The 15,523-nt window shown below is 43.0% G+C and overlaps 1 protein-coding gene across 1 annotated transcript in view; it reads right to left on the bottom strand.

Moving 5' to 3' along the window:
- The window catches only part of LOC125765666 (uncharacterized), a 291,187-nt gene that overhangs the window by 33,615 nt on the left and 242,049 nt on the right, over positions 1 to 15,523 (bottom strand). The gene's annotated exons all lie outside the window — the stretch shown is intronic.

Raw genomic sequence — 15,523 nt, 5'->3', positions numbered from 1 at the left:
TCCCATCGCTAATCTGTCAAATGTCGGCATCGCAAAACGACGCCATGTGCTCCGAAAAGTGAACTTTAATAATGCAATGTTTTCCGGTGGAAAAAAAAATCGGTGGAAATTTAACGTAAACGCAATCAAATGAAAGCGCTGTCGTCTTCTGTGCGTTAATGTAAACGTTTCTTGTGTCGTTTATTTTACCTCAAATGATAAGTTTTGCCTTGACTGCTAACTGCTAACAGTTCCTTATGCCCTCAAGCGTCCACAGTTTCAACGATGTTAAACGGCATCTTTCGACATTCAAAGAAAATATTGTGATTGTGACTGATGTCTGGAGGATGTATAAATGCAACTCCAAGCAGAAATGAGTCATTTTTTCACATTTTCTTTGGTTTTTTGTAATATAATAATATAATAACATTAACAATAATAATAATAACATAATCTTGCGTGAAAATAAAACTTGCATAAATACTTTCTTTAACATTTTGACGTTCAGGCTGCTTAAGGGTCGGTTAAAAGTACGGCGAACTTTGAAGCTGTTTATCTACTGCAAAAGTCGTATTAGAGAAGCGATCTTTAGCGTGCTCAAATTAGCTGCTTAAGATAATTTGGCTATTTGGGTATATGGGAGGCTGGCGTGAAGCAGGTCAAACACCACTTGAAACGAATTGTTGGTGAAAGAAAACTAACGTACGAGGAGCTCTACACGACGCTGACACAGATAGAAGCGGTATTAAACTCTCGACCTTTAATACCGAGCTCTGATGATCCGTCCGATTACACTGCAATCACCCCAGCACATTTCCTGATAGGGAGGGAATTGCAAACTATTCCTGAACCTGACTATTCTATCCTTAAAGAAAACCGTCTCTCACGATGGCAGTTGGTGCAGTCTATGCTGCAACACTTCTGGAGACGGTGGACTGCAGAGTATCTGCCGGAGCTGCAGAATCGTTCGAAATGGTTGAAGCGGAAGGAGATCAAGGTGGGATCTCTTGTGCTGCTGATAGACCAGAATACACCACCTCTGCAGTGGCTTCTTGGAAGAATAGCGGCTGTACACCCCGGAGATGACGGTGCAACGCGCGTCGTTACTGTTAGAATGTCGAATGGAGCGGAGTTCAAACGTGCGGTAACCGAAGTCTGTTTGTTGCCGTTAGACGAAGATGAAGATTGAAATACTATTTCAACGCCGGGGAGGATGTTATGCTATTTGGGTATTTTTGAAATTGGTAGTTGGGAGCCAAGTATACCTCAGTCGTAAGGACACCTTGGCTTCCTGAAACGTGTGCACAAATACCAATATGAATAAAGCAGAGTGCAAGTATTGAACTTAGTGAAAGGACGTGTTTTTTCTTTGCTCCCGAAATTCGTACTTGTGTCCTCTCTTGCAAAAATATACAGTCCACTCGAAGAACAATAGGATTTGATGTTTTTTTCTGTTCGTATCACCAGTTACATATGAACCATTTCAATAAAAATTTCCTTAAAAATTGTGTCAAGGTTGTTAAAGCTGAGCTCTGGTTGTTTTTTATACGCGCAGCTGCAAACGCCACCAACTCAAGGAAAGCAATGTTGTGTTGTGCTCTTGTCCTCACCCTCCTTAACAGTCCTCCATACCCCAACTGGCCAGTATTCGCGATCATATTTGAAAGAGAATGAAAACAAAATATTTACATAAAAAAGAAATTAGATTAATAGCGGGTCGCGATCATTATCGTCGCTTTGTCTGGCAGTTATCTCATAATTTATTTCTGATCAGTTCGACACAAACCGATACCGAAGCTGTAAGTCGAAAATCGAATCCAGTTAGTTAAGGGAGTTTAAAATGGATGTAAATTTAAATGATTTCAGCTTAACCCTACGGTTCGGACATGAGTTTGGTGTTTGAGATATTGCAATTGGTAAAGGGATGCTCAATTTAATGTTGGTCAGTTCCGCCGATAACGTTCGATTCTAGTTGATCGATTGAGGTTGATTTTAAACAAGTTAAGCTTGTAAAGCAAGCAAGGTAAGCTTCATCGATTCGTTTCAATTGGATGCAATTTTTCACGAAAAGTGGATCATTTTATCTACTTTGAATCATTATTCTTTAAAGGATTCCTTCCTTAACACGAGAACGACCGGAATTACTAACATGACATGAACTTTGACAAAAGTTATGGTCGACCATTATCATCCAAATTTTGTTGTTGTCTTTATTTTATAGAAATAGATTTATGAACTGAAATCTGTTGTTCGATTTAATTTATCCCAATAAAATATGTTTGTTTTAAAATGCAACTCATGTTTAATTAGCTGTTCTAGTGTTAACATGCCTTTAACGTCTAGCAAATTCTTATTTCCGTAAAAGCTCAAACAATTGTTGTTAAGATATGTCCTTGGTACTATAAGATTTTTTTTAAAAATGAGATTAAATCCGTGATCTTTGGCTTTTTAAATCGGACTTCAAAGTACTGCTGCAACTCTACTGCAACTACCTTACATCAGGTACTTTATAAATCTCTTATAAACTGACTTTACTCTGAGTTACTCGTCAGGTCAGACAGTATTAACTTCGATTAGTATGTTGGGGGAATGTTTTTCATTAAGAGTTACTGAGGAGTTATTGATCGTTTTCATCTTTAACTTTCCTACCACAGTCAACAACGTCTATTTCTCCGTCTTTATCCTCAGCTCGCTTCATAGCGATCGAACAATCAGCCCAACATCGAAATCACCAGAGGCTAGCGCCAAAATCGATCACGATCCATTGGGACATCAAAACAAAGCACCAATCGATCATCGTTATTATCCTCCCCATTATCACCATTATGTTCGTCGTCCCATCGCCATTATCACCTTTGAGTAGCAGCAGCAGCTCCAAAGGTAGGAAGGGGTCGGCAGAAACGATCGAGCCACTTCGAAAGCCACCGAAAAAAAAAGTCCCGGTTATGTGGGTGGCCACGGTGGTTTGCAAAATCCTGGAAAATTCAACCCCAAACATTACGCAACCGTATAAGCCGTTTTGGCAATACGACCAGACATGGGCTGTCGCCGGGCAGATAAAGAAGGAAGCATTAGCGACCGAATGACTTCTCGAAAACTGTTGCAGATGTGTTGCTGTTAATTTTCCTATCGATGGATTACGATTACGTTCATCTATTGGCGAGGTATGTCAACTAACTGGCAGGGATTTGGGAGATTTTGTTTTCTTTGTGAAGCTAAGCTTCGGTCTCTCAAACGTTACACAGTTTGTTTGTTGTGTTTTTCTTCGAAGATGGTTAGCCATAAAGGAACGTCTAGCAGTTCCGGGGAGGTTTTTTAGTTTTAATGGTTAGCTAAATCGTTAGCTTTGAATGGCAAAGGGGGTGAGAAAAATTATCACTCGAGGTGGATGTTGATAACGCACCAACCAGCACATGGTTATGGAAATCGGCCACACGCGATAAGTAATCCTTAAGCTAGTCCTTCGATGTAAGCCGCAGTTTTATTACATCCCGGCGGCTATATTGATTCTAAGTATATCGCGTTCCGTGTTTTCGTACCGCTCAAGATGATAATCGACTCACTATTAATAGCAATTCTAACACCGAACCACATTTTGATACGCTTGATAGAAACGTCCGCTGGTCGTCCATATCAAAGGGAGCAACGCATCAACATTTAATCAGACGAAATGGTGAAATTCGCTCGCGAGCAAACACATTCGCTTTTTAATAATCCTTTAAACGATCCGATTTACATATTCATATGCGCCATCGGCCAAAAAGAAACGCCGGCACTATCCGTCCCGGTGGCTGTCATTTAGGTATTCGATTCAAAACGCTTTAGCCTAACGATCGGCAGATCCGACGCGACATGCGAGACGATCGTCAACTGTATGCAACTCAATGCTGGCTGTTGGTTGCCTGACTTGCTTCGAGTGGCTTTAAGTGTGTGTGTGTTTTCAATGTTGTGACTATCCCCCACACAAGGGTGGTGTGGCCATCGTACAGCCTCCCGCCGCACGCTTATGTTTCGATGTCGCCCTTCGGTAGCATCAGCAGGGCGCCAAACAGGGCTGACATTCCCCAGAGATCCAATGACGGTACGTTTAGTAACGGTGGGCTAACTAATTGGGCGCACGGGCAATTTATCCGTATCCTCCGGGGGTGGGCGACAAAAGGGGGAAAGTTATGAATGTACCACCCGGCAAAAAGGTTCAATGGGTCATTGGGTCGTTCTTTTTTTTTTTCTTTCCGCGCACACTTTACCACGATGGCAGTATTGTTCACACTTGTACGTGGTGGAAGAGCGATGGTTTTTTTTTTATTTTGCTGTTGTTGGGATGATCTATGATGGCGCATTTCCCGAAATTGTCGTAATAACAACCTGCGAAGATGGACCGCCCTTTTGTCCGGGTGAAGGGCCCACCATTGATAGGGTGAGAAAAGGGAACGTAACGTTTTATTAACGATCGTAAAAAAAATAAAATAAAACAACATTAAACGGTGCGTGAAAATGATGCTGTGCAGGGGATACGGTTCTTGCAAGATGTTATTTTGTTAATTCCCAAACCCGTGGGTGTGCTATGGTTTAATCGAGATGAACACTAGCATTAGCAGGTTGGTGAAGGGAAATAAAAATAATAGGATTATTATAGCAATGTTGCAAAGAAACCGATGACAGCTTATTATTTGGTTTAATTTTAATTTCCTTTCACCGATGTTTATTTATCCAAAACAAATGTTGTGCAATAAAAAAAATGATATTATCGACTAAACAAATACGATGAAAGAAAAAGGTTTATTATTCAATTAAATTAATAATAAAGAAGATATTAGCCAAATTAAAATTAGACAAAAAATGAAATGTACAGTAAAATAAGTAGATCCTACTGCCCCAGTTACGCGGTAGCATATGCGGTCAGTCTACAAACAAACACACTGAACGAAGGTCGCATCATACGCAACGAAGAAGATCGTCGCCGTGCAGCTCAGATGATGCAAGCAATGGGACGATGCCTGCATACGATGAATGGTATTTCACCCGAAGATGAAACATAAAATTCCCACCCACAATGGCAGACGAAAGTCATTTTCCACCTCAGGCCTTTACACCAGTCCCCCCCCCCACTTCCCTTCGTCAAAGCTTTACACGTTCCGGACTTTGTTGTTGTTGAACTTGAACCTTGAGCCTGTCCCTTGTTTGGATCGTAAGCTTTTAATTAAAATTACAACTCATTCTATTGCTCCATATCGTTCTCTAAAAAACGGTTCGAGATACCTTTTGTGTCAATGAAAAAGCTGTTTTTTTTTAAACTTTCCCAATCGTCTCTCTCTCTCTCTCGCTCCCTTCTGATTGTGATGTCAAGCGTAACGATTTTGGGGATGGTTTTGTTTTTGTGCAGCAAAGCGTTAGTTTCGATTAGGAAAGCACTGAAGGTGGAATTTGAACTATAAAAATACCAAATAAAAAGGATGGTGTAAATTATTGTACACGATCTACAATTACTGTAAGCTTTTTTTAGCACTATTTAAACTTAAGAAAAACTTTATTTATAAATGATTTGTTCCGCACATACGTGTTCAATGTCATTCGTTGATTTAATCCTCCGTTTTAAAAGCACCTAAAGCTTTCCCTTGCGGCTGCAAGTACTTTTTTGGGGTTGCTTTTTTATGCTTTTCTTTCCATTGTTTGCTCCAGCTGAAAGATGACAGCAACCGATAGAAGGCAAGGGTAAAGATTGTTGCCGTATAGAAAACCCCCTTACCCGAGGTTAACATACGATCGTAATTTTTTTTTGCTTAATTCACAATTCGTTAGCGGCTGGTGTGTGTGCCCTCTCATTAACCGGGATTGAAACCCGGTGTTCCGTAGATTTGTTTCGAAACGGTGCGATACGATACGCTCCTTGCATTCAGTTTACTTCGATACCTGGTACGTATGGAAGTAAGAAAGTAAGTGTTTTTTTGCCTTCTTCACGATCACATTACTCCCAGCTTCTACTCGATGGAAAACAATACTCGTCCAAAAACTTGTGGTGCATTACTGCAGTTTGGCTTATTACGTTACCGCTGCAAAGGGAAACGGGACTACTGCAACAAAAAAAAGAAGAAACAAACCTGCTATTAACGGGCACAAAAAGGCGTGAAAATTGAGCCGCGATCGTATGGTGTGATATAGACTGAACGGTGAGGAAACGATTGAAAGCTCGCATCCACCCACCACGGCTATCGTGAAGATTATTCACCCAGCTCGGCACGGTAGGGGAACACTTTTTTTTTCTTACCTTCTCTTTAGCCTGTTAAGGAGCGAAAGGAATGCAAATTTTTCACTCAACACTCTCGTTCCTGGTTTTCTGCAGAAGGACTTTTGTTTTGCTTTTTTTATTGGTTGTTGTTTCGGGTGGCAAAATCGAGTGAGTGTTGTACCCATCTTCGATAGTAACCTTCCCGAACCCAGGGGAAAGGAGATTTTGCACGGAAAAAGTAGCAGAAGCTTTAGCTTCCCCCCGCGTTGTGCCCTGCAAATATTGCTCAATATTATGCGCACCATTGCGTAATGTACGATTTAGGAGGAGACGGTAAGATGCAACAAGACCGGTGAAGCAACAAAACCCAAAAGTTGCAACAACACAAAGAGTTGCATTGCGAGCGTATAATAAATGGAACACTGTGGTGATTGCACTTACAAAAATGACCGATAAAACACACTTGATTGTAAGGTGTTTAATGATGAAGAGGCTTTCCCGATTATCCCGCACGTGCAGCGACTCTAATTGTACGCGTACAAAAGTGTTACTCCACGATCCACCACTCTCGATCGTCACGTCCCGATAAGACGCATTATTGCATTTTATCTCGTTCCCTTTCTCCTTGGTTGTGGGTTTTGCGTTTTGGGAAATTGCATACGTTCTTACATTCCTTTGGTGGGAATAGCTGCACTATCCAGCAACGGTTTAGCCGGGATCAAGAGGATCCACTCTTGGATGGCGACAGCTGACATGAGTAGCGAGTTCGGATTAGCTGACCATTGGGCACCCAGGACTGTCGAAACGAATGTCGCCGGCAAACGCTGTATGGTTGTGGCTTTCATTTGCGGTAGCGATTATGTAAATTCTTGACTCCCTCACTGTTTGACCAACTTTTCATCGAACCCGTACCCGGTCAGCAGCAATGGTGTCGCATGCGTACGTTTCGTGTGTGAGGATGCTTCATCTCCACCTCACCCTCACCCCCTTCTCCGCTTGTTCCCTAATCGACATCATTCATATGATGCTTGCTCGTCATGCTCATGGAACCGCGAGCACCCAACTACGAAAGGCGGGTTCGTGCCCATTGCAGACGCGCAAGTCTTTCGTTATGGCCAAGTCATTTTTAATGTTTTTCTCCCCTATTTGACAACCTACAAAGCGGCTAGTAAAATGAAATGAGACGAAGTCGAGATAGCTGATAGGATGCACTGCTGATGCTTCGATAATCCTTAACATTCGCCGTCTTGCGTATTGCGTTGAAATCTTTTGTCACTAGCGGTATGATTTTGCGTACGGCGTACTTTAACGCCAGTCGTGCAATTAAAATCGATGAATCAAATTGGTAAGTGCAGCAGGCGAGTCTAATGATAGCAATCCTGATACGAAGGAAGATCGCAATGGGCAGACCATCGTCTCCACTCGTCGTTATCATCCATTTAGATACCTTTCAGTGTTGGCTAACGCCACACGCTTTTGTAGGTTACATGCCTGCACATACGTGCAAATAATTTTGCACATACAATAAAAAAAAACTTCAGCGCTACTCCTGAGGTTCTTTTTTTTCTTCTTCTTGTGTGTTTGCGCATGTTAAGCTTCGTTGAAAAAAAAGCACGGTAAGAGGGTTTGTAAGTGATGCAATCGGTATAGACAAAAGTGCCATTACACCTTCCACGCGTGGTGTAAGCGGTTGGTAGAAAGCATCCAAACCAAAACCCGATCGACATCATCTTCTCGGTCGCAACAGCACTTGACGTCAAGCATCAGCACCAGGAGTGTCCTGAAACCTGGCCAAACGCGCTAACGCACCATGATGAAGAGTGCGGTAAACAAACAAATTAGTGTCGTTTGGAGGATATGTTTTCAACAAATTTTAAACCTGCCTCCCCTTTTTTTTCGTGGGTCACGTTGCTTTCTTCTGGTGGCACGGTGAAGTGGCACGGCAAACGGCAATTGGCAAATGAGATAGGCTAGGATGAGTTACAAAATGTTGCTACCGTGGATGTCCCCAGCGTGTTGCTCGATGAAACACGGCACGATATGGTGGCTCCGTATCGTTAGGCAATGATTAGAAGCGATACGTGTCGTCGATGTCAAATTAACAAGCCATTAAATGGGTAAAATTTTACCACTGCCTAAGATGAAGTGTTAATGCAGGATAGTTAAAAAGAATTTCATCATTTAATGGATGATTTGGCGAACGATGAACAGCAGTGTCCGTATAGAGTTGGAGGCTATTGCATAAGGATGCAATATCTTGAATCTTGAAGATGGTGTAGATGTTTTTTTCTTCCTATTTCTACAAGAAATGATTCTTCATTTGCAGCGAAAGGAAGAACTCCATTAAAAATATCTATAACTTCTAGGTTACGCTCTTGACCGAAATTCGACACACAGCATGCAAATTTCCTGAGATTACTATATTTACTATTCCGAACGTGCGCGTCAAGCATTCATTTCCTCTACGCGGTAGCAATACAAAAATGAACACATTGTCGCGAAATACCACCAGGCAAGGTCTGCGTAAGCATTCGCGTAATAGTATGCATTAAATAATAAATAATTACCTATCCGCCCGACTGACACATTAGAATTCTAGACATCGAAAGACCATTCTCTTTAGATCTTGGATCCGATTACCATAGATAGACCACCGATCGATCATAGCACGCCAGTGCACCTAATCCATCTTAAACCTACGATCGCCAATGTCGTCCCATTACGCATTGAACCCTCCAAGCAACGAAAGACTCTCGCTTTCCGCTATTCGATAGGATGCGACCATCTGCATAACCTCATTACCGGTTCTGCACAAAGAAAACGGGAAGGCATTGATGATGATTAACTGATGCACATCTTCCAATGCCACGCGGGGTTTGGATCGATTACAAGGACTGCCGACCGACCGAAGAAGGCGTTACCGTCCGTACAGTGTGGAGGCAAACGAACGTTCTTGAGCTTACTCCGTTACTCCCGCACATAAGGGGAAAGTGTTTATTTTTAGCGATACACAAGTCGTTTAGCGATACACTCGGCAAAATTGATGCAATTTTGCAAGTGTGCGTATTCAATTAGGCCACCCTCGGGACGATATGATCTCAGCCGAAGAATTATGGCTCAATTGTTGTGCCGTAAGATCTGATTTTGAATGAATGACTTCATCAGCTCAGGCAGTGGTAGCGGTTTCTGTTTATCAATCCACCAACGGATCGTGACACGGTACTCAGCATCGACGTTACACGATCGCTGGAATGTGTTTTCGCCTCGCAAGATTCTCGATCGATCGCGCGCGCGCTCTCGCGTGGCTCATCAATTATTATTTCACGCATCGTTTCGCGATGTCATCGTGTCCTTACCTCCAACGGCCGACCGGGACCGATCATAAACCGTGTTTAACCTCCAAAAGCGACGAACCCTTCGTCGATGAACCGCCGGTACCACTTCCTGCATCTGCCATCCGGTACGTGCGCTTGTCCTGTTCGCAGATTATAAATTTTAATACACCCCTGTGCTTCTTACGGAGCGTGCACCCAATCTACGGCACCGAGAATGATGCCAGGTTTCTGGCCGCAAGGATACCGGAGGGGGCGGGGAGGTTACCCGGGTGCTGCGTTTATTCTTTTTGCCTCCACCGTACCGAGGCGCACCGGTGTTAAGTGAGTTATTTTATGGATATGATGCAATTTCATAATTTTTAGCCACCTTTCGTACGTGGTCACTCTCGATCGAGCGAGATGGTTCTCGTTTTCTTCCGCGCATGGGTGGTACCCGTGCCGTAGACCTAATAAAGTAAGTCTTGGAAAACAAAAAAGCGCCACTTAAACTGTACACATTTCTCTCGGCAAACGTTGCTCGATGATTGAGATAGCAAAAATTTGTCACTAGTGAAGTAATATTCATAAAATAACGCACCACGTAAAAGTTGATCTGAGTGTGTTTTTTTGCTCTCTCTCTCTCTCTTTCTCTCTCTCTCTCTCTCTCTCTTTCTTTTTATGTCCATGCCCGTGTCCGATGCAGGTATATTATATGCCAAAGCGAACACTAAAAGATGGCGAGTCGGATTAAATGTATTTAAATAAATTTCAAACCTACCTGCGAGTGAGCATATTTGCTGGGTCGTAAAAATTATTTAACGCTTGTGCTCCTTTAAAACCCATGATGTATACGCAATACGAATTGACCTATTCTGTGTTGGGATGGGAAAGGTGTTTAAAAATACCTTTAAAAAAAAAGAGGTACAACTACATGCATCACTGTTTGCAGCCCCAATACGTTCGGGCATGTCGTCCATGTCAGTGTACTTGTCAGCCAAATGTAACCATAAATATCGATGAGTCGGTTTTCTACGGTACATCGGTACGTCTATTTGCCCGATGCAACCTTATAAAAAAAAACACCTTCGATTCGCTCATCTAGTAAAAGGGCTCGTAAAAATGTTTCGGTGCAAAATGAAATAAAACTACACATACAAGAGTAAAATTCCACCGCAGCACCTAGATATTGGTGAAGGTTTCTACGCATCGTTTGGATTATAGCTTACACACGCTTAAGGGTCTGCAAACCCCCGAAAGGGATATTATGCAACAGATCGGTGGCCGGCGACCTTCACACTGAGGGAGAAGATTCCACCGATCGCGCAAACCGAAGCGGACCGATCTCGCCCTGAAGGGAATAGTTTTCCGATAAATTACTTTATTAGCATTTAATGTGTTCCCGGCTGACGATCGGATGAGCATAAGTCGAAACCCGTCGAAAGGTGCTCCCATCCCATCCCTGCCATCGTGTCGTGTAATTTAATAATAAAATCAGTACTTTGGCTGCCTCCGGTCCGGTGGAATTGGTACGGAAGAAGGACATTTGCTTGCCACGGTGACGATAGTAGGCATTTTATTTATCGAAAATATCGCTTTCCTGCTCGCTAAGCGTACGGTACCGGGGTGGGTCGGCGCTCATCCTGCCATTAGTTGTTGCGAACGTGCACTGTGGTTTGCGCTGCGTGGCGGTAATCGATTGACGCCGTGTTGCGCTTGTGGGTGACCTTGCGTGAAGCTGGCAGTACGCATCCTTGCGGCCTGGATGGTCTTGTAAAGGTAGCACAAATAAATTACACTTCTTCGCGCATTTGCGTGTGGCTGGTGGTGTTCGTCAGTTACGAGTTCTTTTCTTGGTGAGGGAAAAAATTTCTTCTACGGTACGGTTCAAAACGTGTGTGTTGTGGCTGTTCGCAAGATGCACGTGCGCTGTGTGGTCATGCGTGATTATAATGCAATCTGAGCGGGTGACAATAAAACATGGAAACATTCCAATATTGGGGAAAGGTACTGAAACGGGGCAAGTGTCGCGAAAGGAAATGATCGCGTGTCAAATGAAAAACTACTTTCCCACCGGCGTCCATAAATCATAGTGTGCCTGAGAGCATGGGCGAAAGCGAAGCGTCATGTTGGTCGCCTCCGATTGTTGCCTTAAGTACGTTGAAGGACACAGAATTCATCGTGTGATGTTGTTCGTGTTTTTTTTTTTCATTCTCTTTCTCTCCCCATCATACAATGTTTCTGCAGTCTGGGGGCTGTTTTTTTTCTGTTGTGGCTTCCTTTTGCTAGATCTTTCTTCACAGGGAAACAGTGCTGTACCGGTTTTGTTCTACGGTACGATCGCACTTTGCTTTCCCGCCGCACTCTACGGTGAGAGTGTTCACAAAAGATGCGTCATAAATTAATGCAAATGAGGTAAAATATCGACTTTTAATTGAAGACCGTGAGGGATATTATGTGGGGCCCGGAAATTACCGACATTAGTGCTGTCGCCGTTGTCGCTGCAATGTGCCGGTGATGTGCGCAGGCTTGTTGCTCTTCTTAAGCGAGTGCAACCGCAGTTACACAAGGTAGAGTAGAACTACTGACCTACACCGTCATGTACTAGCGGTTCCTTAGCGGATGTCTGGGAACGTGATTGCTTTTATTTTCAAGGAGTTTCGTTCTGCTTCCAAGTGTTTCGTGATGAAGCTGCACACGGTTTGGGGCTCATTTTACCACCGAACGATCACTAGAGGCGATCTGTTAGTGCGCTTGCATGCATACATTAGGAACACGCCAATAGTGAATTGGAAATGGGGTATGGAAATATGTTGCAACATGTTGCTGTTTGTAGCGCGGCACGGGGGAACCTTTCCATTTCGCTGCAAATGCGCTCTCGGCGTTCAAACAATAGGCACAATCAACGGGAAGAAGAAAAACTGTTTGCTACCTCGGGGGAAACGAAACAGATCCCGGCTCAAGATGATGTGAGTTTGAAAAGTATACGAGCTAGACAACAAGGCGGGGGGGAATAAAAACTAATCAGCACGGGTTTTGCTGGCCGCCACTGCGAGTGGGCGATATTGGATTATTTTTGCGACATTAACCAAAAGAAAGGATTTGCTATCGTACGTCGGGTTGACCTTTTGTTAGGGTGGAAAAAAACGAAGGTAATTTGGTAAGAAATATCACACGCTTATTGATTAACAGATTGAATGGGTGGTTTGTTACTGTAACGGTGTTGTCGGAACACCTCAGCCCAAACTGGGTGACACAGAAATATAGGGCAAATATAAATTGAACGATATAATAGTGCAAAGCGTAAGGTTACTGTAGTAATAAAGATCGTTAGTATCTGTATGTTCGTTTGGCTATTTTTTGTTCAGAAACTATGACTGACTGTAAGAAAAACTTTAATTAGGTTGGTTCAAAACAAAATTAGTGATTAATAGTGGGCGAGAATGAATTTCCCGAAGGTTTGATGGTGTAATGGTAAGATCTAGTGATGTGGATGTTGGGTAAAAATGAGTGAGTGAACTAAATCTTTCTTACAGGTGAGAGTCATTTTACTCGTGAAAGAGTCATTTCACTATTCAAAAAGGTAAGACTCTTTGAGGCGAGTAGTGACTCACTCATTGAAGAGTCAATCTTGAGTTAAATCTATCGTAAAAGTGTCATTTCACTCTTCGATCATGTCTCTTTTCCGACGACTCGAGATATAGCTCATAAATTTTCCTCAATTTTTATTGTAAAGAATAATACTGATTTTATTTTTTATTGAAAATGCTAGAAGATTTACTAGTCGACCCAATCTAAATAACACTAAGTACGCTTGCGTAATGGAAATCTGTATGGAAATGCAAATATCGTTGAAACGTTTTATGAATACTCAAATAAATGACTGATAGGAATGTTATCTTCTCTTTTACATTCTTAGCCATTCCTTATATTTCCTCCAATAAATGGTTAGTAATTAGTAACACTCAACATTCAACTAATCCCATACGCTGACCACACTTGTACAGTAAATATGCCGACAAAAAGCAGTTTTGCTTTTACATACGATTAGTCCTAACCCTAATTGCTGGTGGTTTTCCTTGTAGCGAACCGCGCACGTTACTGCCAAACGCTTCTGCATGTGCTTTAGGATCGATCGGGCCGCTCATTAATGCTGTCGAAATATGAGTGAAAAGTGTAAAAAAAAAAACGCAAACGGCAGTACGGGGCAGATGCGAAGCAGAAGAGAAAAATCATGCCGCCGAGCCCAATCGAGTTGCAATTAAAATCTTCAACGCTCTAACCATCGTTGTCAGCGTTCGATGCAGAATGTACGGTACACTAACCGGCGGTCGTATAGTGTGTGTCCGCACTCGTCTGCACGCTTGTTCCCAATTTGTTTGGTGCAAGGTTTGTTTATGTTCAAAAAATCAGGTTGACCTTCACGCCTCGATCGCTACGGACGGGACATTGTGTGCCGGGTGAATCGTGAAAGGGCTTTTTTGTCCTAATTCGTTACTAATCGAGCAGTAACATAATCAAGCTCAAAAGCTCGTCTCCTGCGACGAGTTGATAGAAACAACGATGAGCCTAATGTAGAGAAGATGCATGAAAAGGTTATTGGTATGCTGTCCTTAAGAAAGCCCTTTGAAGCTAAACAAAAAATATTTTAGAAAGAAAAAAAATCCAACAATGTGTTAGTGTTCTGCCTGCTGAAGCTCTTCATTGCGAGTGGGAATCGAATTCGACCGATAATATAATTGACGCGTGAACGACAACCAGCCTATTTCGACCATACAGCTTACGATCTTCTGCGTCGACTGGGGTCGAAAACATTTCTATTGCTTCTGTCGCGTCACATGTTTGGTTGGGCTTTCGATACACCAGCATACGGATAATGATGGTGGTGGTCAACCAAAATTATTATCTACGCACGTTGTGCCGCGATGGCAACGAGAGGATGGGGTTGATATTGTTTAACTACGTCTGCTGCTTGCACTAGGGACCTTGTCAGTTTGTTGGATCCGAAGGGCAAAATCAGCAGCAACCGGAGTGTGCCGTTCAGTCTCGTACGTTTGAGATTTTTCGATTGAAGATTACGCTAATTGCAGTGCTAAGCGATCATCGGGGAAGCTTCGAAAGGGCAGAAGCTAACCGACGCGTTTTGCCCGATCGTTGCAGTGAAATAATAAATAATAAAAGAAGAGGACGGAATGGTACAAAGAAGTACAAAAAAAACTCGTCCTTCTTATTCCAGGGTTGGACGTCGGTCACTCTTCATTTTAGTACGAGGCGTTTCCAGTAGATGGCCTGTCAGTGTAGAACATCAGCATCATCTCCTTGCTGAGGGAGTAGGTCAGTAGAGCTTGAAGTACCATGGCAGTGACTTTCAACGCCATCAAGAGTCTCCACAGTAATGTTCCACTGGGGGGATTAGTGTGACCTTACCAGACTCTAAGCCTCCCGCTGTGATCGATCGGTACAATGTTCTTAACCATTGAGATATTGATTATCGCGCTCAGCTTGCGCACCGACCATCATACACCACACGTGGAAGCAAAACCAATTATTCGAATAGTTCTGGCCGATGATGAGCGCCTGCTGGGAACTCGCAGTCGGCTTGGAGTCGCGCAAATCTTAACATCTTCTTCGCGTGGACCCCGGTAGCTATTTGGCCTGTCGAATCGGTATCCGGTGCCACTGCGAAGCCTTGATATAGTACAGCGGCATGTATTTTGCTCGCTTTTGGACTTAATCGTTCATGATCGGTAATCTATGTTGAATGGTGACTTTACAAGACAAATGATGCGATCGATTTCCTGCCATGCTTTGATGCTGTGATGCTCTAAATCGTGTGTATTTTACGAGCGCACGCGCAACACAAGCAACAGGATAGAAATCTCATCAATGTGATTGTTTCTGACTCTGGTATGACAGGGTCATCGCAGCAAAAACCGTCACATAGCTGTGCTCCGTGTGCTGGATGCCGAGAGACTTTACAAGATCGTCAGGAAGTTGTCGGTCGCTC

The sequence above is a fragment of the Anopheles funestus genome, chromosome 2RL, assembly GCF_943734845.2.
Source record: "Anopheles funestus chromosome 2RL, idAnoFuneDA-416_04, whole genome shotgun sequence".
NCBI lineage: Eukaryota > Metazoa > Arthropoda > Insecta > Diptera > Culicidae > Anopheles > Anopheles funestus.
The sequence above is the reverse complement of the archived record's forward strand: the minus strand, read 5'-3'. Positions and strand labels throughout refer to the sequence as shown.